A 25192-nucleotide genomic window follows, 5' to 3' on the forward strand; every position below is an offset into this window, starting at 1 on the left:
TACTTACACAAGTATCCACTCTTATTATTAATAGTAGCTTGCAGGGAGGATATAGTTAGAAATTAGCATTTAAAAAACCTTTGAATTCACTGAAAAAAACGTAGGTTTCAGGGACGTTATAGTTAGTTGGACATTTTACGCATACACAATCATAGAAATTCTGCTTTTATAGTTAGTTGAGCTAACTATAACTCGCGTCCCCACAATGCACTGCTGATGACGTCACATATTACATCACTCATGACATGGTCAGTGACATCACTGATGACATCACTGAAGAGCAGGGGAGAGCACAGGAATGCAACATATTATTGGAAATATGTCACATTCCTGTGCTTTGAAAGTGCTGCAGCGTGACACAGCCAAAGAGCTTTCAGTGCCACACTGCAGCACTTTCTTGTAAATAAGGCCCATAGGGATTAGGGTGGCTTTGGGTTTTGGGGTGGTAAGGGTAATTTTAGGTTTTATGGTGGGTAAGGGTTTTGGGGTGGTAAGAGTAGTTTTAGGTTTTATGGTGGGTAAGGGTTTTGGGGTGCCAAGGGTAATTTTAGGGTTCACAGTGGGTATGGGTTTTGGAATGCCAAGGGTAATTTTAGGGTTCAAGGTGGGTATGGGTTTAAGGGTGCCAAGGGTAATTTTAGGGTTCAGGGTGGGCATGGCTTTTGGGGTGCCGAAGGTAATATTAGAGTTCAGGGTGGATATGAGTTTTTGGGCTGCCAAGGGTAATTTTAGGGTTCAGGGTGAGCATGGGTTTTGGGATGCCAGGGGTAACTTTATGGTTAAGGGTGGTTTTGGGGTGCCAAGGGTAATTTTAGGGTTCACGGTGGGTATGGGTTTTGGGGTGCCAATAGTAATTTTAGGGTTCAGGGTGTATTTGGGTTTTGGGGTGGTAAGGGTAATTTGAGCTTTTAGGACGGGTAAGGGTTTTGGGGTGCCAATTGTAATATTAGGGTTCAGGGTAGGTATGGGTTTTGGGGTGCCAAGGGTAATTTTAGGGTTCAGGTTGGGTTTGGGTCTTGGGGTGCCAAGGGTAATTTTAGGGTTCAGGGTGGGTATGGGTTTTGGGGAGCCAAGGTTATTTTTAGGGTTTAGGGTGGGTATAGGTTTCGGGGTGAGAAGGGTCATTTTAGGGTTCAAGGTGAGTATGGGTTTTGGGGTGCTACGGGTAATATTAGGGTTCAGGGTGGGTATGGGTTTTGGGGTGCCAAGGGTAACGTTAGGGTTCAGGGTGGGTATGGGTTTTGAGCTGCAAGGGTAATATTAGGGTTCAGGGTGGGTATGGGTTTTGGGGTGCCAAGGGTAATTTTAGGGTTCAGGGTGGGTTTGGGTTTTGGGGTGCCGTAATTTTATGGTTCATGGTGGGCATGGGGTTTGGTATGCCAAAGGTATTTTTAGTGTTCAGGGTGGGTGTGGGCTTTGGGGTGCCAAGAGTAATTTTTGGGTTCAGGGTGGGTATGGGTTTGGGGGTGGTAAGGGTAATTTGAGGGTTTTAGGGAGTATGGGAATTGGGATAGTAAGGGAAATGTTAAGGTTTTAGGGGGGTATTAAATATATATCCAAAGAATACCCTTTCAGGCACAGAGTGACATATAAATTATGCAAAAAAACAAACGCAGATAACTCTGGGTAGTTCTCAAGTTTTGGTTAAAAGCAACTCCAGTATAGAGCACTCTCAACACAAATTTGCGCACTGTAAATGTCTGCTTTTCTATCAAGGTCTTTATGCATAGGATTAGCACAGTGCCATCAACGCCGAGATAGAAAGGGACAAAGTCTTTTGCCGTTTCTAAAGCAAAGTCTTTAAGCATAGGATGAGCACAGTGCTATCCATGCCAAGCTGTAAAATGCCCATTTTGTAATAATGTGTGTGGAGTGGTAAAATTCCCATTCACGCATTCCCCCTGGAACAGGCCTAATTTGAATAAGGGAGAGGGAACGCCCCCCCAGTCCGATTTTGGCCCAGATACCCAGTCCCCACAGCTCAGCCTTTTTATTTAAAAAAAAAAAAGAAATAATAAATAATGTGAGGGGGCCACTATTGCCACTACTGCCCCCCTCCCAGGCCAATTTTGGCTCCAGGGACCCCATCCTCTGACACCCAGCCTCTGTTGTGGGTGCCCTGGTCTTTTTTTATTTTTTTGCTGCAGGTCCATCCACAAATTAACAGCAAAAGTAAAAAATAAATGTTTTTAACCCCCGGCGGGGTCCCTATGATATCCCTCCACCATATCTGGGGGTCAGATATACACATATACATATATATATACATATATATACAAGTCTGCTGCCATAATGTGATTTTAACTTAAATATGGTATCAAGGATAAACAACAACATGGCAAATATGAAAACTTCAAATACCAGAATGCAATAGATGACCGTAACGGGAAGTTGGGTCTCAATTGTTTAAATATGCAGAAATGAAATGGCGCTTTGTGTTTGTCAATTGTTCCCCATGAGCAAGGTATCGGCTGAGACTGAAACGTGTTGGGGTTGTGTGTTGGCAGTGTTTTGGAAATTAAACACCCTTGAACTATTAATGAACAAGTTATGATTCATAGCTTTTAATAATGGAGCAGCGAGTGCGGTGAGAAAATCCCTGTTCAAAAGGATAGTGTGGCGATATCTGTAACGGCTTGGTACTGCCGTACTCGACACGCACCACCAAAGAGGTGCCCAGCAGTCAGGAAAACGGGACCATGCGGAAAGGAATATATATATATATATATATATATATATATATATATATATATATATATTCTCCACAAATCGCCCTTCAGCTTTAGAGGATCACACTCAATGCTCTGCCATCCAGCCTAATAAATGCAGCCAGCCTCTGAAATACGTGTTTATTTTTATTTCATCGCCTACGCGTTTCGAGGCCTCAAGCCCCTTCTTCCTGGGCGAGCAGACAGCACACCTGTAGCCTGCACATTCATTTCCGGTATCTTGTTAGGCATACCCTCCCTCCATGGGCGTGTGGCTCTTACTCTCTCCCCGGATGCATTGTGGGGCATGCGGTCCTCTGTGCAGGTGAGTTATTCACTTAAAGTTGTTTCAGGCAAGCGTTTGCAATTTTTTCATTCATTATTGTCTCTGAGTGAGAAATTTCAAAAGTCAGCTATGTTTGCATATTGAGCATCGTACCTTCTAATCCTGATAAGTTCAGAATTGTGACCTCAGACAGCTGGGGAAAAACATTGGGCCCCAGCCGGTGATGGTGCTTCCTCCCACGGCGCAGGCAGCCGTGTATAAATTCTCCACACGTAATGGGAGGAGTTGCAGCAAGGACATGTGGGTAAATTTAAAACCGGAAAAAACTTGTTGTAAATATCAGTGAGGTTCCATAATTGCCCATGAAGAAGGGGCTTGGTTGCTGAGATTTATGCCGGAGGGCGCAGAGTGACTCTGCTTGTAACGAAAGCGGCCCGTCAGTTTATTCCGCATCCACTAAGGTATTGAAATGCTGGTAATAATAGGAACTGTGACTGAACTTACTTAAAGTTATTATGCAATTAATTTACAACATCGGAACTACATGTCCCAAAATACTGTGCTGCCACACGTGATGGGAGGAGTTGCAGCTAGGACATGTGGGTAAATTTAAAACCGGAAAAAACTTGTTGTAAATATCAGTGAGGTTCCATAACTGCCCATGAAGAAGGGGCTTGGTTGCCCTGAAACGCATCGGCAAAAGAAATAAAAGGAATTGGAAGCTGTCTGAAGTGCTGAGATTTATGCCGGAGGGCGCAGAGTGAAGTAGTGTGCTTTTCTCAAAGCTGAAGGGCAATTTGTTTACTGAATACTTACACGGCTGGTCCTTGCCGTGGAGAAGAGGCACCATCTCGGAAACCACAGAGAGGCTGGGGGAAGAACTTATCTTCACTAATTCGGCACTTCACTCTGCTTGTAACGAAAGCGGCACGTCAGTTTATTCCACATCCACTAAGGTATTGAAATGCTGGTAATAATAGGAACTGTGACTGAACTTACTTAAAGTTATTATGCAATTAATTTACAACATCGGAACTACATGTCCCAAAATACTGTGCTGCCACACGTGATGGGAGGAGTTGCAGCAAGGACATGTGGGTAAATTTAAAACCGGAAAAAACTTGATGTAAATATCAGTGAGGTTCCATAACTGCCCATGAAGAAGGGGCTTGGTTGCCCTGAAACGCGTCGGCAAAAGAAATAAAATGAATTGGAAGCTGTCTGATGTGCTGAGATTTATGCCGGAGGGCGCAGAGTGAAGTAGTGTGCTTTTCTCAAAGCTGAAGGGCAATTTGTTTACTGAATATTTACACGGCTGGTCCTTGCCGTGGAGAAGAGGCACCATCTCGGAAACCACAGAGAGGCTGGGGAAAGAACTTATCTTCACTAATTCGGCACTTCACTCTGCTTGTAACGAAAGCGGCACGTCAGTTTATTCCACATCCACTAAGGTATTGAAATGCTGGTAATAATAGGAACTGTGACTGAACTTACTTAAAGTTATTATGCAATTAATTTACAACATCGGAACTACATGTCCCAAAATACTGTGCTGCCACACGTGATGGGAGGAGTTGCAGCAAGGACATGTGGGTAAATTTAAAACCGGAAAAAACTTGTTGTAAATATCAGTGAGGTTCCATAACTGCCCATGAAGAAGGGGCTTGGTTGCCCTGAAACGCGTCGGCAAAAGAAATAAAATGAATTGGAAGCTGTCTGATGTGCTGAGATTTATGCCGGAGGGCGCAGAGTGAAGTAGTGTGCTTTTCTCAAAGCTGAAGGGCAATTTGTTTACTGAATATATATATATATATATATATATATATATATATATATATATATATATATATATATATTACCTACTGGCGGTCGCCAGTAGGTATATATAGTTAGGATTTTTTCTCTATGGGTTTTTTGAAAATTCTATGTCTAATAACTTTGGCGTTTGTGGACGGAATTGGCTGAAATTTTCAGGAAAATGGCACATTTTGTTTCTGAGCAGCCCTTGAAAATTTGGGGGGGGTTCGTCCAGTGGGGGCCGAGAAAAAAGGGGGGTCCCAAAACGTGTTTTTAACATTGAGTTTTCCATAGGGCGGTTGGCCTCACTTTTAGCCCGAACGGCTGAATGGATTTGCACGAAACTTGGCAAAATTGTAGGGACTGGTAGCCCGATGTGCCTTTTGTAGGTCTCAATATATGTGCTCCAGTGGATTTTGAGAAATTAACGTTTAAAAAAAGATATATATCTGTAACAGCGGACCAGTTAGCGCACTGGTTCGCGGACTTTTCGCGCAACGGAGCTTTGTGAAGCGAAGCTGATTGGTTCTCTGGCGTCTGTCAACATTCCAAAAAGTCCGTAGCGGCCGCCATCTTGTCTCTCGGTAGGATCGAGAGACAAGAGGAGGCCAAAGCGAAGGGGCAAATGACCATAAGGGGGAATAGTAGATCCTCGCTGACCCCCTAGGTTTGATGTGGAGGTTTTAAAAGGGCCCCGCGGGGCAAAAAAAAAAAATTATAATAATAATCTTACGGCTGAATGGATTTGCACGAAACTTGGCAAAATTGTAGGGACTGGTAGCCCGATGTGCCTTTGCTAGGTCTCAATATATGTGCTTCAGTGGATTTTGAGAAATTAACGTTCAAAAAAAGATATATATCTGTAACAGCGGACCGCTTCGCGTACTTTTCGCGTTACGGAGCTTTGCGAAGCGAAGCTGATTGGCTCTCCGGTGTCTGTAAACATTCCAAACAGTCCGTAGCGGCCGCCATCTTGTCTCTCGGTAGGATCGAGAGACAAGAGGAGGCCAAAGCGAAGGGGCAAATGACCATAAGGGGGCATAGTAGATCCTCGCTGATCCCCTAGGTTTGATGTGGAGGTTTTAAAAGGGCCCCGCGGGGCAAAAAAAAAAAATAATAATAATAATCGAACGGCTGAATGGATTTGCACGAAACTTGGTAAAATATTAGGGACTGGTAGCCCGATGTGCCTTTGCTAGGTCTCAATATATGTGCTTCAGTGCATTTTGAGAAATTAACGTTCAAAAACAAGATATATATCTGTAACAGCGCTCCGCTTCGCGGAGATAAAATTATATCTGTATTACGTAGCTGTTGCTAACACCAGTTAGCGACGGCTAGTAGGAGATAGCGACCATCTTGGGCCCCACTTTGCATGTGAGTGATATTTATCACTAATGACATGCAAAGTGGGCATGCCAAGATGTTAGCGACTGGAAACAGTCGCTAACATCGCTATCTCCTATTATCAACTTTTGGAAATATTCGAGATAAGCGCGAATATCTCCAAAAAGTAACAGCTGCCCTGAGCAGTTCTTAGCCATGTTATCCAATGGGAGGTGGATAACATGGCTAAGAGCATTAGCTCGGTAATGCATGAATATCGCGGAGTTTTCAGCGATATTAATGCATTGCGCTCGTTTTTTATCGTATTTGCGATAAACCTTGATAATAGCAAGGTTTATCTGCGATAATTTCTGACGGTAAAAAAATCTTTGCAATGCATCGTTAGGGATAAATATCGCTTAACTTTGGTAATATGCCCCAACGTCTGTTAACGTTCGATTCGAAGGAAATCAGGAATTGTTGAAAAACATTGTGTGCGCCATCTTGTCTTTTTTCAAATGCCACACTTTTGTCGTGCACGGCAGCCATTTTAGATGCCTTGACCAGATCCACTCTGTGCACGCTGTCGATCCTTAGCATGGCTCCCCACCCTCGCAAGCATCTCCCCCAGGCAGTGGTCACCCCCGCTCTCTGTTTTATGCATGGGTAATAAACCTCCCCCCATCTGCGCTGTTCTTCCCTGAGAATCACACCCTGTGCCCGCCCGACACCTCCCTTTCGCCCTATTCACTACCGCACCCTCTGACACTCCTTTTCCTCTGTGTCCGATTGTCCAGGCCGGTCCTAGGCTATCAGCTAGCCCTGCAGATGTAGTTTATAGCCACAGCTGTAAAGAATCACCCGTCTTCAAAGGAGTTATAGTAGATCAAGGCCCACACTCGATGAGATCCGTCACAGCAGAAGCGTTGCTATTATCTGAAAACCATCCTGTATTGTGATTGGGGAGGGGACCGAGCGTGAAGCGGAAGATTCCAGGGATGACTCTTTGTACATCAAAGTTTTTACAATTATGTGTCACATTAAAAATATATAGCACTCCGACAAAGTAGTAAGATTATAAAACTTTAATAATTTATAAATATATACAAGAAAACAAAAATAGTAATAACATATAAACATTTTTAGAGAAAAACAACGAAGTAGCGGTCGGCTGTGCGAATAGTCCCAACGCAGCACAACGTCCAGATTTCCGGCGTGGGGCGTCGCGGGGGGTGGGTGATCAGTAGCAAACTGTTGTGCGAATAGTTCCAAGGCAGCAGAACGCGCCGAAATCTAGATGACACAAAAGTGATGTCTAGTAAGTTGCCACCCAGCAAATAACGGCGTGGGGCGTCGCGGGGGGTGGGTCATCAGTAGCAAACTGTTGTGCGAATAGTTCCAAGGCAGCAGAACGATGGCACCAAGGTGATGTCCAGTAAGTTGCCGCACTGGTTTTGGTATCCTACAATGCTGCTCCGAATAACGGCGTGGAGCGCCCCGGGGGAGGCGGCGTGAACGGGCCTCTCCAGGTGGAGTCTCGTCTGTTGTAGTGGGGCGCCCCTTTACCGTTTCAGTTGCCATTCCGTCCGCTTTTGGTCCACTGTGTCAAAATCCGCCATTCAGCTGAGTTGCGCCCACTCTTGCGGTGCAGCGATAGGCGGCTGTCACAGGACTCTCAAAATGGCGGCAGGCTGTTTCCTTTTTGGGCCTGGTCCACTGAAATGGCCCTGGGACACCTTGGAAATCGGACGCTTGTCTGCTAGGTCTTGGACCCCATTCTCGAAAGCGTCCCCTCCGCCTTGAGAATTCATCAAAAGTTTTGGGGGCCCCGACTCCTGCAGGCTTCTGGTGGGGAGCGGCTGCCATGATTGCTCGCGGAATGACCACGACGGAGCTACGAGATGGTGGTGCTCTCATGGTGACGCCAGCTTCAGTCTGAAACATCCAGAAACAAGGTGGGGCTTTCATCGTTTGGGGGAAAAAAAAAGTTTTCATCCAATGAAAAGTGTTGTTTTTAGGTCATATGATCAAGCCTTCCATCATTAGGAAACCAAAAGTAAAATGAACCAATGAAAAGTTTTATAAACAAGTCACATGACCTGTTATGCGGCATAGGGTATAAAATGCGGAGAAAATACGTTGGCACGTGAGGCGGCGTCAGTAGCGGACCGATGTGCGAATAGGCCGAAGGCAACACAACGCGCCAAGATCCGGATGGCATCGAGGTGGTGTCATAGTTGAGAGTTCTGAGCAGCGGTTGTAACACTGTCTGAAGCTTATTTGCAGCTGCTGCAGCTTCACTACGCGCCAAGATCCGGATGGCACCGAGGTGGTGTGTAGGAAGTTGCCGCACTGGTGTGGCCATCCTACAATGCTGAAAGTCGGCGTGGGGCGCCCCGTTGGCCTGTGAGTTTGCGTCAGTAGCGGACCGATGTGCGAATAGGCCGAAGGCAGCACAACGCGCCAAGATCCGGATGGCACCGAGGTGGTGTCTAGTAAGTTGTCGCACTTCTGTGGCCATCCTACAATGTTGAAAGTCGGCGTGGGGCGCCCCGTTGGCCTGTGAGATGGTGTCAGTAGCGGACTGATGTGTGAATGGGGCCAAAGGCAGCGCAACAATATTTTCTACTATATTTCCGGTGTAGAAGAGACCACAAGGCGCTGAGATGCCAAGATCCGGATGGCACCGAGGTGGTGTGTAGCAAGTTGCCGCACTGGTGTGGCCATCCTACAATGCTGAAAGTCGGCGTGGGGCGCCCCGTTGGCCTGTGAGATGGCGTCAGTAGCGGACCGATGTGCGAATAGGCCGAAGGCAGCACAACAATATTTTCTGACTGACACCACAAGGCGCTGAGATGCCAAGATCCGGATGGCACCGAGGTGATGTCTAAGTTGCGGACTGATGTGCGAATGGGGCCAAAGGCAGCGTAACAATATTTTTTGTATGGAAGATACCACTAGGCGTTGAGATGCCAAGATTCGGATGGCACTGAGGTGATGTCTAGCAAGTTGGTGTGGTCATCCTACAATGCTGAAACTCGGCGTGGGTCACCCCATTAGCCTGTGAGATGGCGTCAGTAGCGGACCGATGTGCGAATAGGCCGAAGGCAGCACAACGCGCCAAGATCCGGATGTCACCGTGGTGGTTTCATAGTTGAGAGGCACTTCATCTGCAGTGGGGCGCCGAGATCCGGATGGCACCGAGGTGATGTCTAGCAAGTTGCTGTACTGGTGTGGTCATCCTACAATGCTGAAACTCGGCGTGGGTCGCCCCATTAGCCTGTGAGATGGCGTCAGTAGCGGACCGATGTGCGAATAGGCCGAAGGCAGCACAACGCGCCAAGATCCGGATGTCACCGTGGTGGTTTCATAGTTGAGAGGCACTTCATCTGCAGTGGGGCGCCGAGATCCGGATGGCACCGAGGTGATGTCTAGCAAGTTGCTGTACTTGTGTGGTCATCCTACAATGCTGAAACTCGGCGTGGGTCGCCCCATTAGCCTGTGAGATAGCTGTTCTTTGGATTTGGGCCTGGCTCGTCTGCTGTAGTGGGGCGCCCCTTTACCGTTTCAGTTGCCATTCAGCTGAGTTTCGGCTGCTCTTGATGCTACAGCGACAGGCGGCTGCAACAGGACTCTCAAAATGGCGGCCTGTTCTTTGGATTTGGGCCTGGTCCACTAAAATGGCCCTGGGACACCTTAGAACTCGGACGCTCGATTTTTTTTTCCTTTCCTGTACATGCAAAAAAAGGTAAATGCCCGGTACGTTACACGCTTCATCTGCCACGATGAACTCTCCAGAGGAACCGAAAAAAAATATAGTTGTGGTAACTATACCATGCATCGTCATATGGAGAGGTGGCACCAATTAATTATAGTGCTGCATAAAAGAGAGATTTGGAGGAGAACCCCTGACCTGCTAGTACATTCATCAAAGAAGTGGCACTGAGAGCTTCAGAGGCAAGGGAAACGGTCCCAAATATTTAGAAGAACTTTGGAAAGATTAAAATGACATGTTTAGATTGTGGCAAATTAATTTCATGTGGACAGATGAGTGTTACTCTAATAAATACAGCATATGAACATCATCATAGTCGATGGTTGGTAGAGACATTTTGACTATATCCTGGACCTGCCCGTCCTCGCCCAAAATGGCGCCAGAATAAATGGGACTCGTAACTCCTTGTTGTGTACTGGTTGCAGAACCTTGAAATCACGAGATACGTATGCAGTTTTGAAGCAAATGGCGGGCGGGGACGAGAATTGATTGAATATTTCGACATCCCTATTGATATTAAGTTCTGATGTGTTATTGATTACTGTACTGTTGAAAGTTCGAATTAACGTCACCCATGGTACTTGCCCGCAAATGTATATCTAGATAATTTTATTGTAACTGGCCCTGTCGTATTTTAATTATAAAATGTACGTCCACCGATTCCGTAACTGTTAGACACCTTAGTTCTTGCAACGTAATGGCCCGCCCGTTACGTTCCTCTACAGTGTAAATGTCTATTCATCATATACGATTACAGTTTGCTCCGTGGCCGGCCCACGTGGTTATAGGCTCGTATTTGTATAATGAAATTTTCACAATAAAGGTTTTTAAAAGAAAACATGGTAGTAGTATATACATTGGTAAAGTTTTTAATAATAGTCACTGTTTTAGAATCATTAAAAGGCAAGTGAAATAAAGCAGACCAATTACATGAAGGGTAAAAGGTATAATACGAAGGAACGCAGTAAAGATAAATGGTCAAGGGCTGTTGTGTTTTCTATTCCTGCAACATAAAGTGATCGATAAGAATCTCATATTCAGGCGTATCGGCGACTAAGACAGCAGGTCGACCCTCTTTTGCTCAACGGCTCCGTCAAGGGACGAAGAAACGCTCTTTTTCTCGAAAAAAGAATATATTTTACTTGCAGGACAGTTGTAAAATTTCCGGGAAAGTACATTAGCCTGGAACATTATAACATATATTTAAGAAAAAATAATGTTCGGAAGTAATGAAAAGCGTAATTTTTAGGTCATATGACCAAGCCTTTCATCATTGCAATAAGAAAAGTAAAATGAACCAATGAAAAGTTTTATTAACAAGTCACATGACTTGTTATGCTTACGTTACGCGCTGCGCGCCCCGGATGACTTCCGGATGCGCTAACGCGGCGCGTCATATGACGCATTACGCGACAACGCAGGTACAGAATATAGTCAAAATGTCTCCACCAACCAGCGGTCGGAACACAACCCCTTTCAGCAGGCTAAATAGTTCTGTTAAATGACAACAGAAGGGACAGGCAACAAGAACCATCAGTCAAAGAGGGGAGGGCTAGTTCTTCTCTACCGGGTTACATTGGGGCGCTACCGGAACTGATCGAATTGGTAGTCTACAGTGTTTCTGGATGTTTCAGACTGAAGCTGGGGTTAGCATGAGAGCAGCACCATTTCGTAGCTCCGTCGTGGTCATTCCGCAATTAATCATGGCAGCCGTTCTTTATCGTTATTTTGGGCGGGGTGGGTGGCGGAGCCGAGCTGTTTTGCAGCCATCATTGTGTGGAGTTCAGTTCATCTCACTAGTTTTGTATTTGTCATGAGGGGTTGTTCCTAATGTTTCTATTTTAGCGAGGTCAAAAAGAGATCCCATTAGTGGCCTACTGATTTTGCTCGATTCCTTTTCTTTTTTTTTACACGATTTTTCGTTATCTGCAAAGACTAAACAGAGTATTGCGACTCTGTGTTTGTTTGTAAATAGAGAATGAACCAAAGAGAACTAATTCTAAAACAGTAAATACTTGGATAACAATGAATCAAATGGAGAGAGAAGCAGGCACGACGGATTACAATGGGGGCAAAGACCTGCGTTAACTACCTTTCACTATCTGCAAAGAGAGAGTACTCCTAATAGAAATGAGGGGGGGGGGCACCATTCAAAGCAGATCAGTGTGCATAAACACGAAAATGTTTTCACTTACCACGTACTTGACATTCGACAGCTTATGATATTTGCTATTAAAAAACCATTGAAATTCACTGAAAAAACCATAGGTTATAGACCATATATAGTTAGGAATTAGCATTTACAAAACCTTGAAAATTCACTGAAAAAACCATAGGTTATAGACCATATATAGTTAGGAATTAGCATTTAAAAAACCTTATTTTACTCACACAAAACCATTGAAATTCCATATATAGTTAGTTGCACTAACTATATATCGCGCACCTGCAATCCACTGCTGATGATGTCACATATTACATCATTCATGACATGGTCAGTGACATCACTGATGACATCACTGATGACATCTCAAATGACATCACTGATGACATCACTGATGACAACATCCAGTGACTGTATGTTTCTGTAAAGTTAAAATGTGTCTTACATATTGAAGAATGAGTGGAAGTATAAGTGTCTGGACAAAGGATTTAGTAGGTGCATGACTGAATGCATGAGTGAGTGATTAAATGTGTCTCACTGAGTGCATGGGTTAGTGACTAAAGTGTCTTAATTTGTGCATCATTATGTCTGTTGTTCTGTAAACTGCTGCATGTTTTGATCAGTAGCTATATGATTAACTATATGGGTTACTGATTGATTGTCCAAGTATTTGTATGGGAGACTGAGTGTGTGTGTGGCTGGCTGGGAGGTGTGTGACTCTGTGCAGATCAATGTGTACTTGTATCAATGATTGTATAACAAGGTAAGTATGTGTTAGTATATGTTTGAAAATGTAAGGTGCTCTATGTTTAACTGTATAGACAAGAAAATGGAAGTGTCATTGATTCTTTACAGGACTGACTAGGTGTGTGAGTAACTCCATGGATGAGTGGCAGACTGTGAGTGTCTGTATAGGTGTATGAGTGCATATGATAGTGTTGTAAAGATGAGTGATTGTATGTATGAATGATAGTATGGGTGAATGAGTGAAGGTGTGTGTAGACGTAGGAATCAGTGAGTGCGTATGTAGTAACTAGTATTGGTGTGTCAATGGTTTCAAAAATTATATTCTGTATTTAACACTGGGTGAAACAGAGGTTATATTAAAATGTGAGGAGATGCATTGTATTGTCACATGAATGATATCATCAGTGATGTGGTCATTGATGTCAAATGAGATGTCATCAGTGATGTCATCAGTGATGTCATTTGAGATGTCATCAGTGATGTCATCAGTGATGTCACTGACCATGTCATGAATGATGTAATATGTGACATCATCAGCAGTGGATTGCAGGTGCGCGATATATAGTTAGTGCAACTAACTATATATGGAATTTCAATGGTTTTGTGTGAGTAAAATAAGGTTTTTTAAATGCTAATTCCTAACTATATATGGTCTATAACCTATGGTTTTTTCAGTGAATTTTCAAGGTTTTGTAAATGCTAATTCCTAACTATATATGGTCTATAACCTATGGTTTTTTCAGTGAATATATATATATATATATATATTACCTACTGGTGGTCGCCAGTAGGTAGTTATAGTTAGGACCTAGTTTCCACAGGAAAAGCGTTTTTTGTTTTCTCAATATCTTTGTCGAGGGTTGAGGAATCTTCGTGAAGTTTTCAAAACTAGTGGCCCGCTCCGTTTGCATAGTGGTGAAGGGAGTGGGCGGGGCCTATTGTGACAAGTGTGCAAACGCGCTCCGTGGTGCATTTTAAGTTGGGGGATTAAGTCCCCTTGTATCCTGAGGGTCCCTGGGTGCCAACTAGCCCACCAGGTACCTTCAGTAAGCGCAACAGAGTTGTGTTGCAGTGAGGTGAAAAAAGGGGCATGGCCTTGGACCACCTCTCTGCAATGCAGCTCTGTGGTGCTTACTGTAGGTACCTGGTGGGCTAGTTGGGTCCCAGGGACCCTTAGGATTCAAGGGGACTTAATCCCTGAACTTAACATGCCACAGGGCATGTTTGCACACTTGTCACATCAGACCCCACTCCCTCCCTCCGCCACTGTGCAAACGGGCCCTCTGGCGCATTGTAAATTGGGGGATTAAGTCCCATTGAATCCTGAGGGTCCCTTGGGTCTAACTAGCCAACCACCCATGCAATTCAGCCATCGCCCTGTCAGTACCCTTGTACTCCTTCAATCACCCAGCCAGCACTATGTACTTAACCAATCACTCCGCCAAAACCCAGTGGTCATTTGAGATGTCATCAGTGATGTCATCAATGATGTTACTGACCATGTCATGAGTGATGTAATATGTGACGTCATCAGCAGTGCATTGCTGGGGCGTGAGTAACTATAAAGGCTGAATTTTACAGGTTTTTTTCAAGTGAAATGTCAGCCTGACTAATTGGGGATTGGAGTGAATGGCATGCCCCACAAAACTACACTGGAATGTGTACATAATCCATCTGTGGAACTGCACAACCGGCACAACCAGTGTGACACAATTTGTGGACTACATAATTTTCTGTGAGGGGTGGAGTGGGACTGCCTGGTAATATTAGTCTCTTGCCTTGGATCTGACACAGACTGGCCTCCTTTGAAGGGGTGCCCGCCAGCATGGGCAAAGACAGGGCTTCCAGGGGACAGCAGGGCAACATGATCATGGAGTACACAACCCCAGAGGGACCTCTTTTACAAACTACATGGGTTAAAAGGCAATGCTGAAGTCTATTCAAGTCTCATGCATAGCCTTGGAGGGGAAAATAGATCTGTTCTCCATAGAGGTGGGTGTGCTTCGCACAGATCTACGAAACTGGGCGACAGAGTCACAAACGCAGCCCCTCCGGGCTGACTACGGATCTCATGATGCTCAAGCAGCAAGCAACATGATTGACCATGGTGAGTTAAGCTCTGGAGAGCCAAGCAGAGGATGCAGAAGGCCAATCCTGCAGCAATCATTTAAGATTCCTAGGTTTCCCGGAATGAATAGATGGTGCAGGAGTGGCCCGTGCAGGTAAGAGTGGTAGGGCAGTGTGGAGGGATGTCAACAGATGGTGATGAGGGAAAATAAAAGAAAACACTTACCTTGATCTTGCTGCATTGCTGAGTCGGCAATGCTGCAAGTGCAAGGTAAGTGGTTTTCTTTTTTTAGTCAGTCAACAATGTCTGCATTTTAAAGTAGAAGTCCTTATCATCTATATTGGGAGGATAAACATTCAAAATACAGATTTTTGCTCCATCTAGTGTTCCCTGCATTAGGACATATCTGCTGCTTTGGTCTGTCTTAGTGTATTGTAGCTTGATTGATATCCCAGGCGCCACCCATATCGACCCCCCTCAGGCATAGGCAGAGTTCTAAGCTGAGAATAGCCATCCCCTTCCACTTTTTCTGAAGTTTATTATTCTCCTCCTCAATCAAGTGTGTTACTTGTAGACAAGCTATGCTTATCCCCTGCCCACACAGATAAGGCATCACCCTGTGCCTCATCACAAATCCTCTAAGGCCTCTGATAGTCTATGTGACTAAATTATATCCTTGTGTCATGTATGTGTAAACATTGTTCAATGAGGCATTCCCACACTTTCTCCCTGTTGCATGACACTCCCTCCCCCGCAAGGTGACATGCAGCACCAACATTCAATGCCAGTGAAATATCTATGATTGCCCCTCCATTTGACATTTCTGTTAACTGTAATGCAATAACATTCCAAAAACAAAATTCCCCTCCATTCAGTCCCATCCGTGGGTAAATGCAAGATAACTAGAATCTATTGTGTTTGCCCATCATATTAGGTCGGAGTATGTTTTCAAACCTATTACTCCCAGTCTCACATCACAAATTAAACAAAAAGAAAACTAAGAAGCCTTACGCATGTCCTGCTCTAACTAATTATTGAAGTACGCATGAGCAAGGCAATACCAAGCATGTCTCCAGTTCAGATGGGATGAGGCACCACCAGGAGCTGCACTCAAGCTGCCCTATATATCCCTATCCAGTTACCTCGATGAGTCCAGGGTAGGCTTTAGCGTTGGTGGCGCCCTGTGCGACAATCATTTTTGTCTACCCCACACTAATGACCACCTCCTCGGATTCTCTCACCACCACCAGGCAAACGTGCCCCTCGTCTCTCCAATCATAAGTTATTACTAAACACAGCTCTCCGCTCTGAGGTCAGAGACCCCCTCCACAGGTCAGCGCCCAGTGCAGACGCACAGGTCACTCTGCCCTAAAGATGACCCTGGATGAGTCCATCAGATGCAAAGTCGAGCTGCTCCTGCTTCCACCTGGGGTTGTTGCATCTCACTCAATAGTTACCTCTATTCCCTGAGCACCCTCATTATGTATAACCATCAGGCATGTGTGGCTCTTTCACATACAATGTACTTACCCACCAGTGCGTAATTTTATTGTTCCTCTGCTCCATCCCCTTGGTGTTCTTCCGTCTTACCGTCCGCCATCTTTTATGTCTCCCCACTATATTGCAGCTCACTCTCAAACATGCCCTCTTGCTAGACCAGCATTCTCGGCATATACCAAGCTTGCTCCCCACCATCCTGTGGGACCTTTCTTTTTCACTGCATCAGGTTCTCGTAGGTCTGCCACCTCTGCCAGTCCCATGCATCCCCCACTCATGTCTAGGGGCACGGTCCCACAGTTAAAGCCATGTCCACACTTTATCCGGCTTCTCAAAGAAGTGGGTCTTTCCATCAGCTATTACTCTAAGCTTAGCGGGATACATCAGTATATGCAAAAGAGTCATGGCTTTAAGTTTCTATTTAACATCCATAAAGGATTTTCTTTGCATCTGTACCTTGTATGTGCAATCCAAGGAAGATTGCAATTGTAGGATGTTTGTAACATACGTCTCCCACTTCATGTTAAGCCTTCAGTATACTGGACACAGTAGTGCCCCCAGTGGTGGTCTTGTCATCAGAGCTTTCATGTAAACAAAGCCAACAATCCTTTCGGCTTCAGTGTGTTGATTATCCAGTCCTTCAGGGAACATTTGTTTGAGGCACCTTCTCAGGAGCGGCCCCTGCAGGTAACAGAATGGGGTGGTGGGGCGGAGTGGGGGGTCGACAGATGATGACAAGGAAAAAGAAAACTAAAAAGAACTCTGCCTATGCCTGAGGGGGGTCGATATGGGTGGTGCCTGGTATATCAATCAAGCTACAATATACTAAGGCAGACCAAAGCAGCAGATATGTCCTAATGCAGGGAACACTAGATGGAGCAGAAATCTGTATTCTGAACGTTTACGCTCCCAATAACGATGATAAGGACTTCTACTTTAAAATGCAGACATTGTTGACTGACTGTATGACAACCAGGATCTTGTGGATAGGGAACTTTAATTGTGTGCTGGATGGGAAATTGGATTGGTCGACCCTGAAACACCTAACAAAACTGGGCATGGTTGAGACATTACTCTTAGTGCAGGAGAAAGTAGGTTGTATGGACATCTTGAGAGAATTGTGCCTTACAGTCAAGGTATACTCATTTTACTCCCACGAGCCTATAGTAGGCAGGAAAGAGCATTGGGGATGGTGGCGATGGCCATTGAAGTACAATCAGCTAAATACCTGGGGCACTATTTATTGGACCTTTCGCCTATGCTCTTTTAGCTTACAGGGAGGAGATCTCTGAGTGTCCCCCTCCCCACACTGGAGACAGCCTCCCGAGGTCTTGTCCAAACTGTCATGTAGAGAAAGAGTGGGAGGGGCATTGACAGAATATCTACATGGGAATTGGGGTACTACCAACAGTAGAGCCACTGAATAGGAAGCGGTGAAGGCGGTGATTAGGGCAGAGTGCATGAGTGGGTTCTAAGGAGTAGACAACAGCTAACTAAGGAGCTGGGGACACTAGAGGATAGGTTGGCAGATATACAGAAACAGGAAGTACGAAATCCAATGATAAGGACAGAACTCACGAGAACTAGACATGTGATGGGGGAAACATGTGACAGGCTGGATATGTTTAAATGATGGGAGTATCAACAAAGGCTGAACAGTGAAGGCGACAAACCTAGCAAATTGCTGGCTCAGATACTGAAATGAAAGATGGACAGACCACTGATTATGCCCTTGAGAGGACCCAATTGGTCCTTAGCAATGACGCAGATAGCAATTAATGGTATGCTCAGTGGCCATTTGGCAGGACTGTATGGTGGGTGCGGCAGCCGATGTGGAGACCGTTCCTACCTATTTGGCATGGATAGTACTCGCCATTAGGGGGCCTGGCCTGGTTACCGAAGCAACATGGCGGTCCTGCTGTAAGCTCCGCTCGGACAGGAGCTCCTGCTGTAAAAAGTTCCACTTGCCGCAGAGTTGTTCGGGCTCCGACGCAGGTCCCGTCTGCATCATGTGTCGGTGAGTCCTCGGACCCCCTTTGGCTTTCCCAGCATTATTTTTGAACCCAGGAGCCACGGCGGTGTTTATACCCTCAAGAAACGTGAGCGCCCGCCATTTTGAATCGCGGCGTTTGTGCTACGTTTTTTCTTCACAGCTGGGCTCCCTCTACAATTTTCAATGCCATACAGTCTTGTATTGGCTCCAGGACCATGATTTTTATACGGTCCGCTGTTAATGGCTGCAGGTTATAACATTATGTGCTGGAAAATGTTTTGTTGGCATCCCCTCAGCAATTAATCCTCTGGGATTATTAAATAAACCTGGACTTCATTACAGGGTGCTCTCACCTCATCACTGCGAGCTAAGGGAGCTTTTTTCATCTCTATGTCTTGGATGGTGTAATATTTTATATTTCTGCTGATACTGGACATGTGCTGAGGTGGCGGTTCCCCTCCTCATTGGGGTGATTATTAAAGGCATTTTTCAGTGACTAATATGCTTTACTTCTACCCCTCTGTTTCATTCCAAGTTGCCTATCTACTTTTAGATGTTCATTGACTTTGCCTGCTTCTCCATTGGTGTATGGGACAGTTTGCCCGATTCTACTTAATACTCACCGTTCCTATCAGCAAGCTAAAATTCCAGTGATCCTCATACCACCTCTTAACCATCCTCTTCAGGTGCAAAACCCAAAAGGCACAAAAATGACCCACTTTCTCCTATTCTTTCCTCACAAAGTCCAGTACTTGACTCTATTTTAGATGAGGTTCACGGGCGTCAACCTTTTATGTCCGCTACCAATGAAAAGTGACAACAAATAGTCGATAGAGGACCAATGGATTGTTAAGGAGGGAAAGGTGTCAGAGTTGGAGCAATGTGTGGGAAACCTTCAAGATGTTACCACGAAAATTCCTCTACTAGAGCAAGTGATCCATGAACTGAAACTACACACCGAAGACCTTGAAAATTGACAAATCGACATTTGTGCCGGCACGGTGATTCCACACAAAAATATCCGCAGAATGTGGTTTATTCAGCTAAATTTGAGGTTTGCATGGCATTCTGGGTAGGAAAACGTTGTGGCATCCACGCAAGCCATACCTCAATGGACTCCCCCGGGTGTCTAGTTTTCAGAAATGTTTGGGTTTGGTACTTTCCCAAGATGGCCGCCGGGCCCGGGGCCAAAATCTCAGGTGCCCTCCCCCCCCAAACCAGGTAGTTTTGTTATAGGTCATTTTGAAGTCCCCACAGTGCGATTTGGACCATTTCCTGTTGCAGCAACTATGCCTACCCACACAAGTGCAGTACCATTTTTATTGGGAGACCTGGGGGAATGCTGGGTGGGAGGGAATTTGTGGATCCACCCAGATTCCAGAACTTTCCCACACAGAAATTTGAGAAAAACTTATTTTTTTTCAGCAAAATTTGAGGTTTGCAGGCGATTCTGTGTTGGAGAATGTTGGAGGACCCACGCAAGCATACCTCGCTGGACTCCCCTGGGTGTTTCGTTTCCAGAAATGTGTGGATTTGGTAGGTTTCCCTAGATGGCCGCCGAGCCACGGGCCAAAAACTCATTGGACCCCCGTGCAAAACCAGGTTGGTTTGTGGTAGGTAATTTTGATGTCGCCTCAATAGGTTTTGGCCCCTTGCCTGTCGCGGGTCCTTGACCCACCGACGCAAGTGAGGTACCATTTTCATCTGGAGACCTGAGGGAACGCTGGGTGGGAGGAAATTTGTGGATCCACGCAGACTCCAGGACTTTCCCACACAGAAATATGAGAAAAAAATTATTTTTTCAGTGAAATTTACGGTTTGCAGGGGATTCTGGGTAGGAGAATGTTGGGGGACCCACACAATCCATTCCTCACTGGACTCCCCCAGTGTCTAGTTTCCATAAATGTGTTGGCTTGGTAGGTTTCCCTAGATGGCCGGCGAGCCCCAGGCCAAGAACTCTTGAGACCCCCACTTGCAAAACCAGGTTGGTTTGTGATAGGTGATTTTGATGTCGCCTCAATAGGTTTTGGGCCCTTGCATGTCACGGGTCGTTTACCCAGCCACGCGAGTGAGGTGCCATTTTTATCAGGAGACCTGGGGGAACATTGTGTGGGAGGAAATTTGTGTATCCACGCAGATTCCAGAACTTTCCCACACAGAAATTTGAGAAAGAAGTGATTTTTTTAGGGAAATGTGTGGTTGGCAGAGGATTCTGGGTAGGAGGATGTTGGGGGACCCACGCAAGCCATACCTCTCTGTACTCCCCCAGGTGTCTAGTTTCCAGAAATATGTGGGTTTGGTAGGTTCCCCTAGATGGCCGCAGAGCCCCGGAGCAAAAACTCATGGGACCCCCTTGCAAAATTAGGTTGGTTTGTGATAGGTAACTTTGATGTCGCATCAATAGGTTTTGGGCCCTTGCCTGTTGCGGGTCCTTGACCCACCCACACAAGTGAGGTACCATTGTTCTCGGCAGACTTTGAGGAACGCAGGGTGGGTGGAAATTTGTGAATGCACGCAGATTCCAGAACTTTCCACCACAGAAATGTGAGCAAAATGTGTTTTTTTGGATAATTTTTTAGGTTTGCAAGGAATTCTGGGTAACAGAAACTAGTGAGAGGCAGTCAAGTCACTACATCCTAGATTCCCCTCGTTGTCTAGTTTTCAAGAATGTATAGGTTTACTAGGTTTCCTTAGGTGCCGGCAAAGCTAGGGTTAAAAAACTACAGCTAGGCACTTTGCCAAAAAAGAGTCATTTTTCACTGTGAAATTGTGGTGTGTCCAAGTTGCATTTAGCGCCGTTTCCTGTCGCGGACACTAAGCCTACCTATACAAGTGAGGTACCATTTTTCTCAGAAGACTTTAAGAAAAGCGGGTTGGGTGGAAATTTGTGGATCCACACAGATTCCAGGACTTTCCACCACAGAAATGTGAGGAAAATGTGTTTTTTTGGACAATTTTGCAAGGAACTCTGGATAACAGACCCTGGTGAGGGCCAGTCAAGTCACCCCATCCTGGATTCCCCTGGGTGTCTAGTTTTACAAAATGTATAGGTTTGCTAGGTTTCCCTAGGTGCCGGCAGAGCTAAGGTTCAAAAACTACAGCTAGGCACTTTTGTTCCAAAAAAGGGTAATTTTTCACTGTGAAATTGTGGTGTGTCCATGTTGCGTTTTGCACCATTACCTGTCGTGGGCACTAGGCCTACCCACACAAGTGAGGTACCATTTTTCTTGGAAGACTTTGGGGAACGTGGGGAGGGTAAAAATGTGCGGATCCACACAGATTCCAGAACTTTCCACCACAAAAATATAAGGAAAATTTGTTTTTTTGGACAATTTTTTAGGTTTGCAAGGGTTGCTGGGTAACAGAACCTGATGAGAGCCAGTCAAGTCACCCCATCCTGAATTCCCCTGGGTGTCTACTTTTCAAAAATGTATAGGTTTGCTAGGTTTCCCTAGGTTCTGGCAGAGCTAGGTTTCAAAAACTACAGCTAGGCACTTTGCAAAAAAAGGTAATGTTTTCACTGTGAAAAAGTGGTGTGTTCACGTTGCATTTTGAGCTGTTGCCTGTCGTGGGCACTGTGCCTACCCACACAAGTAAGGTACCAATTTTATCGCAACTGTTATTACCTTTTGACTTTCGATGCATTTCTGCCTTCCAAATGAAAGACAATGTGTAAAAAAGAAGTCATTTTGAAAAATGACCGATAATTCTCATGCTAGTATGAGTATTCCCAATTTTGGAAATGTTCAAATATCTACTGTTTCTAAACTCTATATTTTGTTCCCATTGCAGAAATCAACGCATACTGATTTTTCCATGTATACATTTTCCCAGAATAATTGCTATATACCAGGTACATAATAAAAAAACATTGCAAGTCGCTGCTCAGTTTTTGGCTCTGGGTTCGTCGGGTTCTTGGTAAACCTGCAAGTCCTATATATTCCCACAACCAATAAGGTCCAGCGGATGTAAAAGTATATTGTTTTCAAAGAGCTGTCATAATTAGAAAAAGTTACAAGTGAAAACGTTGACACAAAAGGCTGTTTTTTTCAACTAATTTTCATTTTTTCCTATATTTAACTGTTAGTTTCTATAAAGAAACCTTGAAGGATCTACATAAATGACTCCTTGCTGAATTCAGAATTTTGTCTACTTTTCTAAAATGTATAGCTTTCTGGGATCCATTATTGCTTTCATACCCATTTCTACCATTAACTGGAAGAAAGTTGAAATAGGCTATGTCCCAGAAAAATGCCAAATGTGTAAAATATGTTGTTTTTCCGACAAAAGTCTGTCATTCCCTAAAATCTGGGGAAATTGTGATTTCAGCCCCACAACATCTTTTTTGATACTTCTCTGGGCCTGACTTGCCTTATCTGGGCCTGAATTGGGCAACTGAGGCATTTCAATGTTTGGGAATTATGGTGGCACATACGACATAGGAACAACGTTGCCTAAACACAGACAGGTTGCTAGAGGGTCTGACACGGTCCACCGCTTCCTGGAATATGTTGCCCCTTTCAGCTGTGATTTCCCCCATTTATCGTTACACCAGACAGCCCACCAAAAGCAACAAACTCCCTCAATAGAGCATTGAGGTTATTCTGTGGGTCTTTGACATAGAGCGTTACATCGTCCGCGTATAGCGAAATTGAAAGCTGTCTCTGAAAACAACGAAAGGAGCTATCTTTGTGTAATTGTCGGATACGACAGGCCAATGGTTCTATCGCTATAGCGAACAAGAGAGGGGATAGTGGGCATCCCTGGCGGGTGCCTCTAGTGATCGCAAAGGCCTCTGACAAGTGACCATTGGCCAGCACCTTGGCTGTAGGAGCGGTGTATAATAAACGTATCCACCCCACAAAAACCGGAGGAAAGCCCATCTTATGCAGGACAGTAAACAGATACCGCCACTCCACGGAATCAAACGCTTTGGATGCATCTAGGAATACCGCAGCCAAAGGGAGTGCCACTGTTTGTATGAGTGAAAAGACGGTGCGTAGGTTATGGGAGGTCGATCTCGTTAGAACAAATCCCGACTGATCGGGTAGTATAATGCTGGTCATGAGTAGGGAGAGTCTCGTAGCCAACACTTTGGCGAGGATCTTAGCATCACAGTTAAGTGACGACAAAGGTCGATAAGAGTCGCACTGTGTTGGGTCTTTACTCGACTTAAGGAGGGAAGTAATCACCACCTCTCTCATGGAGCTGGGCAATATCCCAACCTCTAATGAGTCTTCAAACACTTCTCTTAACACTGGAGCCATTATATCGATATAGCATTTATAAAACTCAACTGGGAGTCCATCTAAGCCGGGCGCTTTTAGATTGCTGAGGGACATTATGGCATCTCGGATCTCATCCAGTTCGAAAGGGGCGCTGAGGAACATTCTATCGACGTCGCTCAGCCAGCAGAGCACCAACTCTCCCAGAAATCCCTCGAGATCAATGTCAGCGGAGGAATGGGAGGTGTATAACTCCATATAGTGTTCCTGGAGTGTGGCCAATATACGATCATTATCCCTACAGGCCTCTCCCGAGTCATCCACTAGTTCTAATATGGTGCTAGCTCCCCGTGCATCTCTCACCGCCACTGACAACGCCCTACCAGGCCTATCTCCCTCATTATATTGGCGAGCCCTCCAATACTTGTCCCTGAAATGCACCTCTCGCTGCGCCTCTGCCTCATACTCCGAGAGTTTGGTTCGAAATTGTTGTTGCAAAAGTCCCGAACTCTCTCTCAGCATCTGTCGCTCTAGCCCCTGCAATTCCTCCTCCAGTTTCCGCATTGTGCGCTGTATGTCCCTTAAGACACCAAAGCTCTTAGCTATGCACCAACCCCGGACCGTAACCTTAAGGGCCTCCCAGACCGTCTCTACGCTATCAACCGTGTCTTTATTGCGGGGAAAAAATTCCTCTATCGCTGTCTTCAGCTCCTCACGAAAGACAGTGTCTAACAGGGCAGTAGGCTGTAGCGGCCAAGGACGCCGGTGGCGAGCATAGCCCGGCATAGCTAGTGTAATCACTACCGGAAAGTGATCTGACTGGGTCCTGGCCAAATGTCTGGCAGCTGTTATACAGGGAGCCAATTCTCTGGACAGGAGGCAATAGTCTATCCTTGCCCACGTCCCTGTGTAGGAAGTAAAATGTGTCCCTTCTCTGAGTCCAGGGTGTGTATGTCTCCAGCCATGTACAAGTCCTCCATCTTCCACGATGCCTCTTAACGTCTCTCTTGCCCTGGGATGATATTGTGACTGTTCATCTGCCCTATCTAATCCAGGAATCATGGTTACATTGAAGTCTCCTCCCCATATGACGTAGCGCGATCCAATATCTGATATCACTCCCCATACCACTGCAAAAAATTCCGGTGTGTCCACATTAGGAGCATAGCAATTAGCAAATGTAATAGTGTCTCTACCCAATCTCCCCCATAACACAACATATCTCCCCGCCCTATCTATCCGCTGACCCAGGAGTGTGAAGGGAACATTGCGATGTATAAGGATGGCTGTGCCTCTGGCATATGACGAATAGTTTGAGAATGCTCTGATCCCTGCCCACCTGGCAGCGAACATAGAGGTAACCTGAGGGGGAATATGTGTTTCCTGCAGCATCACTAAATTTATTTTGTGCCTGTCAAAATAAGACAACATTTGCCTGCATTTACGAGCATCCTTTAGACCACGCACATTCCATGACAATACAGTACATGCATTTGAGTCTATTTCACCCATTGGAAATGATCAGTATGCATCCAACAAGCATCCATAACAGCCGCAGCCAGCCCACCCCACCTCATCAGTCTGATCCGCCAACTGCTCTCTCTTG

This window comes from Lissotriton helveticus, chromosome 3_1 (assembly GCF_964261635.1).
Source record: "Lissotriton helveticus chromosome 3_1, aLisHel1.1, whole genome shotgun sequence".
In the NCBI taxonomy this organism is placed as follows: domain Eukaryota; kingdom Metazoa; phylum Chordata; class Amphibia; order Caudata; family Salamandridae; genus Lissotriton; species Lissotriton helveticus.